Here is a 6,199-nt window from a genome sequence, read left to right as displayed (position 1 = left end):
TTGGGAGGATGGACATCACTGGAAATGTTGAAAGCTTGAACAAACCATTGGTGGTTATTGTAGAAGAGACTGGAACCCTGGAAGGAAGGGGAGATTGATCTATATAGAGTGGTGTTCAAACGGTATAATAGAACCTTAGTATCCCCAATGAAACAAAAAGACTGAGTAATATGTTAGAGCTCACTCCATCTTTATCCAAGGCAGTTTTGGTCAAGTCTATTTTGTATATGGCACTCTACCCAAGATTTCATTTTATAAAAGGCTTGTGCTAATAAAAAATCTTGCAAACCATTACATACTATGATTTCTGAAGTTAATTCTGACGTTATTACATGATTCAGATATGGACAAATTCCTTCTTTATGTGTGACCTATTGTCATGTTTCTAAATGCAATGCTGGTACTCAGAGGGCTCAGAGCATTCTATGCAAAGGAAGAGCAATTAACTTGATAGTTACTACCAAGAATGTGGGTTAGGCAGTAGAGAGTAATTCATAGCAGGGATGTGGGGAAGATAATTTCTAGGAAAATCAGAAGAAAAAACCAGCAGTCTAGAGATGTGGCATATTGAAGTAATTTCTAAAACCATGTGAATATTATTCATAGTATTATGAAAGAAGAAACATCCCTGGCCTCCAAGAGGTTTCTCAACGCTGATACTCCTTAAATCAGATTTCATTTCCAGTGAAGTGCTAATTTTATGAGTTACTTGTAGAAAGTTTAAGTCTCTGAGGACAAGGAAGAAAGAAGGCTGATTTCATTTTTTAGGTATCTTAGCATGTTAAGGCCACTGGCATAATTCCAGAGAAAGTGTGCATCCTTCTTTGGTCATCCTCTTGTTTAGAAAAGCAGTTGATAATTTAGAACTATTATCCCAGACATGATCTCATTTTGTCTCCCAACAATGACCTAAGGAATATCACCTTCAATTCCCACATGCATTATCACCTTCAATTCCCACATAAAAGAACTGGAGATCAGATATAATCAGTTCCCATTCCAGTTCACACAGATACTAAGTGGGGGGCCAGCATGAAATCTATCTTGATACCAAGTTTAAAATTCTTTTGCCATATTTTCAGCACATGAATTCTTCAACAAAGGAACTCTGATAAAGTTTAGAGTTCCCTTAAACTTTGTCTTTCTTCTTACAATTTCTTTGTGTCTGACATATAGTAACTACTATTTGACACAGCCTTAGCTTTGGATACATAAGTGGACAAAAAAACCTCATTTGGACTCAAATAGTAACATCTCTATTAAAAATCAACAGTTCTCTAGAAATAAACAGGTCTATTAAAAAAAACACCTTAATTTAGTGACTCAGCAAATCGTGCTGTGATAGCTTTCAGTAATTACTTTTTATTTTTGTTTTTTTAAGTGTCTATGGTAAGAGAAGCATGTAGAAAAACATCATGTTTTGCATGCCATTTTATTTTCATTGCCTCTTCTACTACTTGAGAATGTCTCCAGACTGCTGAATGTCTGGCAGGTGGACCAGTCTTAGCAAAACGTCTTGGATTGTATTAGCTGAAAACAAATGTAAAGGGACCATAAGAAGCTAGATTTCCCTCAAATGGTGCCCTGGAAGAGGGTTTATTTTTCTTGACTGTTCAATTTCTAGTTTGAGTCTTCAAAGTCCAGAATGCCAGGGCCTTGGATGCAAGTATTAGTAAAAAGCAAATTCTAATTTGGCCCCTATGGGAAGCAGAGAAAATGCCATAAAGATTTTATCTCTTTTTGTACTTGGAATTTTCTTTACTGCCTCCCCTAAGAAGAGGGTAGATGGTGTCTATTAAGAGATAATTTACTCTTGCAGCCAATTCAGAACATTTCCACAAAATCAGTCCTACCTTCCTGGGTGAGTCTAGCTGAAGATAAAGTTTCTGAAAGGATAGTCCTTAAATAAAGAGATTAAGACTACATATGCACAGCACATGGCATAAAAGAGTTCATTTTCAACCACATACTATATCCTTTCCATGGAAAATCATAGTGCATATGAAATATCCTATAGTTAAGAAATCAATTGTTCTTCGTTTATCCCAATATTTCTCAAAGTTAGTTGGCTATTGTGTTGATCCCTTGCTTGCCCTTTCCCTGCTCTTCCTGTATTAGGGAAAGGTGAAAGAGAGTGGGTATTCTAGGAAACTCTGTGTGTGTGTGTGTGTGTGTGTGTGTGTGTGTGTTCAGGCTTTCTTGCCAACTAGCTTTCTCCTGAGCTTGGTGGTAGGTCAGTAGATGGGAAGAAGGGAGAAGCCAGGGTATTCCTCCTCCCCTGCCCCACCCACTGCCTCAGTGGAGTTTCCTGCAACAGTGGTGTTTCCTTCATTAGTTTCAACCTCCCCTTGACAGACTCTCAGTGGTTCCAACTTTTACTGGGTGGTCCTAGATCCACTTTCCTTTACACTGCAGGTAGTAATGGATTCCTGCTATTGTGAAACTATGGACTGCTTTGCAAGTGGCAGGCCAGGTGGTTTTCAGAAATGTCCCTAGCATTCTGTACACCAGGACTCACAGAACATGTTCACTTATCCTGATAGCAGAGCAGTAGTTGCATAGATTTCAGAACAGTGAGAATATTGGTTATCAGCAGCATGGAATCTGTCTCTTTCTCATGTTTCTAGATTTTGGGGGATCTATTAATCTAGATAAGCGCCCTGGCCAGTTTGTTGGTAAGCAGAATGTCCTATCCTAAAGACTTTGAGCAAATGGGTTCTTAGAGCTGGATCTGTTCCTGCTGTGTGAAGAAAAATTTTTGCATCACCACTGACATCTTCTCAGCATTTTTGAGGTTTCTAACAAGTACTCATCTGCTCTATAGTCATAGGGAAAAAAAATGGAAGGTATACACCAGGTCCTAAGTTTTGTCCCACAAGAATCCCATGTTGAGATGCATAGTGATGCTTTTAGGACTGATGTCCTCTCCAGACAAACTTGAGATAATGTATCAAGTCACCTATTCCTGATCTACAGTTTGGCACTCTTTTGCAAGAAGCAGTACCAGGTATGGTAGGCTAATAATGTCCTTCCAAAGATGTCTACACCCTAATGCCCAGAACCTGATATGCTACCTTATAAGGCAAAAGGGACTTTGTACATGGATTAAGTTTAGGGTTTTAATATGGGAGTTTATCTTGTATTATCAGGTGGGCCCAATATAATCATAAGGGTCCTTATAAGAAGGCAACAGGAGAGTCATAGAGAAAAAGATATAATAATGGAAGCAGAACTGGAATTATATGAAGCCACAAGCCAAAGAATGTGGGCAGTCTCTAGAAACTGGAAAAGGCAAGGAAACAGATACTTCCCCAGAGCCCTGCTGACCCATTTTATACTTCTTCCAGGCCTGAATATAATAAATCTGTGTCATTTTGAGTCACTAAGTGTGTTATAATTTGTTGCAGCAAGGGTGCTATAATATACCAGGAGTGATGAAGGTAAAATAAAACTTGAGTAACTTAAGACTCAGGTTCCTTCAACACCCTTACATAGTCTAAATTTCTCTAGGAGGATTACTTTGGACCAGTCTCCCCATCTATGTGTCCTAGTTGGGCCTGATTTGTCATTCTCAGTTCAATCATACCTTCAGGTACTTATCTTTGAAATAATAGTTCCTATAATCATAATACCTGCTGGGCGATTTTTTTTCCTCCTTCCTTATAACATTGATGTAATATTTGGTGAATGGTTAAAATTTAATGGAAAATGCAAATAATTCTCCATGTTATCAAACTGTGTACTATCCAAATGCAGGGCCACAGAGACTTTGGGATAGCTCTTTCTATGAGAAATCTTTTGACTGCAAGGATAGTCTACTTGAAGGGCAGGGGAGAACTTTGAAAAGATAACAAAGTATCTTACAGATAGAAGCAAAGACTTAAAGACCAAGCCTTGGAAGGCAGGAGCCAGAGAAGGAGCAAGACCCAAAACAACACATATGACAATCACACTGATATAATCTCAATTCTCCCTTCTCCTTTTCTACTGGAGTCTCTCCTTTTCAGTTTTCTGTCTCTTCCTCTGTCTCTCACTTTCTCTGTCACTGTCTTTTCACTCTTTCACATACCTTGCCTTCTTTCTGAATACCAGTTTGTGCTATCCTTTTAAAGATAGGAGATTTTCTATACAATGAGGGACACAGCTGGGGGCAATAGCTTCTGTTCTCACATGGTCATAGAAGAAAGGATATTCTTCTCCGGGAAGGACACTAACTGGCTAGGTGTGGGCCATGTGCCAAGATTGTGGGATCATGTAAGAAAATGGCAGATGCTCTTTGGACCGCATGCTGCTTCAATGAACAAAGAGGATTAGGGATGGGAGAGGGGCAATGTCCTAAAAGAAGAACATGGAAAGCATGCTGAAGAAATAATGAATTTATTTAAATTCATTTAAATAAATAAAATGAAGCCTCATTTGAGGCTTGCTGGATATTTTTAAAGACCAGAGTGGACTTATGACTGATACTATAGAACATTTCTCTTCATATAGAAAGTGTTTAAGTCTGGACTCTCAGGAAAATCCACATAGTAAGATCAAAAAATTTAAACTTGAAATGACAGAGATATTCAAGTTTCTTAGTACTTGGCCAAACTTCTTATAAACTCTGTGTGTGTGTGTGTGTGTGTGTGATTATATATATATATATATATATATATATATATATCTTCTTCTTTAAACAGGAACATTAGAAATTATCATTTGTATAAAAGATTTATTCACAAACATTCAAATTCAATACTGCCAAGAACATAGCCATCTAATTTTCTAAAGCTTTAATAGTATGGATTTCCTAAACATTAGGTAATTTATAAGCACATTGTAGAATCAAAATAAATAATATTAATTTATTCACCAATTTTATAAATGCTGTAACTAAAATTTTAAAAAATACAAGTTTTATATGACACATATTCCTGAGATTGTGGGTCTTAAAATATTTGAAATTTTTAATGGTCATTATTAAAATCATTATATCAGAAAGAGATAGAAAAGTAGAGATAGTAAGAGAGGGAATTTATTTATTTATTAAAAAATGTTTTTAATCAAAAGTCATCGTTATTACTAGTTAAACTGGATTTAAGAACATGGCTTGACCTGTGCCTTATTAAGAAAGAGAATTTAAATTCTATTAAAAAAAATCTTAGGTTGGGTATGAAAAATATATTTGGGAGATAGCAGCCTCTAGGATCTTAATAAAGTGAAAACTGGAAGAAGACAGGCTAATAGGAAGAATTTTCCAGTAGAATTTATTTGTGAATCTGGTTTAAGAAAGAGATTTCATGATTAGATATTATCATTGTGTTGTTTCTGGAAAAGTTTAAGACATTTAAAAATGTGTGTTACCTTGGATAATTTAAATACTTTTCCTTTAACATTATTTATATTGTTATTTTCCTAAGAAGATCCCTTCTTAATAGGCATTCTAGAGGGATACTTTTGTCGAGCCTTTATCCAAATGACATAGATTGAATCGAATACACAAACTTCTTATAACTTGGTATCTTTATGTATGGAGAGATAAAGCAGCCTGTATAAAGGGCTAAAGAATACCAACAAAGTTAAGGAGCACTACAAAGATCTAATCTTGTTTATACAGATGGGATTACATAAATAGTTTTCTTTCTTGACATTATTGTGGCTTTACTGAGCATTATAGAAACATTACTCCAGTTTGCAGAAATTTTCACTGGCGTAAACTTGCCTGTGCTTTAAGGGAATTGTCCCCTTCTTAAGTCTGAATCCAGGAAACAGTAGTGGACACATGATAGTTATGATGTGCTTGTGACACCTAAGCTGCTCAGAGTCCATGCTTGTGGCAATGGCAAATGGCAAACACTTATATAACAGTTACTATGTGCCAGGCCATGTTCCAAACAAATTAGGCTTCCCACAAGCAGCCAGCGTAACCCCAACCACTTAAAACACCCCTAAAATCAGTTACTGCACTGCTGGCTGCCAGCTTTTTACAAAACAGTATTTTTATATTTGCAATGCAGTATAGTGAAATACTATGAGCTCTGGAGTCAGTTTGGTTCCACTGTTTATTATTTAAATTCATAAAAATTAACCTTGATGAGGCTCAGTTTCCTCATCTTAAAACTGGATAGAACACCTTCCTTCCTCCCCTTCCCATGCAGCGGGGCCAAGAAGGTCTGAATGGGACCACCAATGGTGTCAGAGCTGGAGTTCAGATCCT

The 6,199-nt window shown here is 36.8% G+C and overlaps 1 long non-coding RNA gene across 1 annotated transcript in view; it reads right to left on the bottom strand.

Moving 5' to 3' along the window:
* LOC125916931 (uncharacterized) overlaps positions 1 to 6,199 on the bottom strand; it is a 60,072-nt gene continuing 53,873 nt past the window's right edge. Inside the window, exon 2 of the long non-coding RNA XR_007456064.1 lies at positions 1 to 77. This is a non-coding gene — a long non-coding RNA (uncharacterized LOC125916931). The remainder of the gene's footprint in view (positions 78 to 6,199) is intronic.

This window comes from Panthera uncia, unplaced genomic scaffold, assembly GCF_023721935.1.
Source record: "Panthera uncia isolate 11264 unplaced genomic scaffold, Puncia_PCG_1.0 HiC_scaffold_1323, whole genome shotgun sequence".
Lineage (NCBI taxonomy): Eukaryota > Metazoa > Chordata > Mammalia > Carnivora > Felidae > Panthera > Panthera uncia.
Note: the sequence above shows the minus strand (reverse complement) of the source record. Positions and strands in the feature narration are given on the sequence as shown.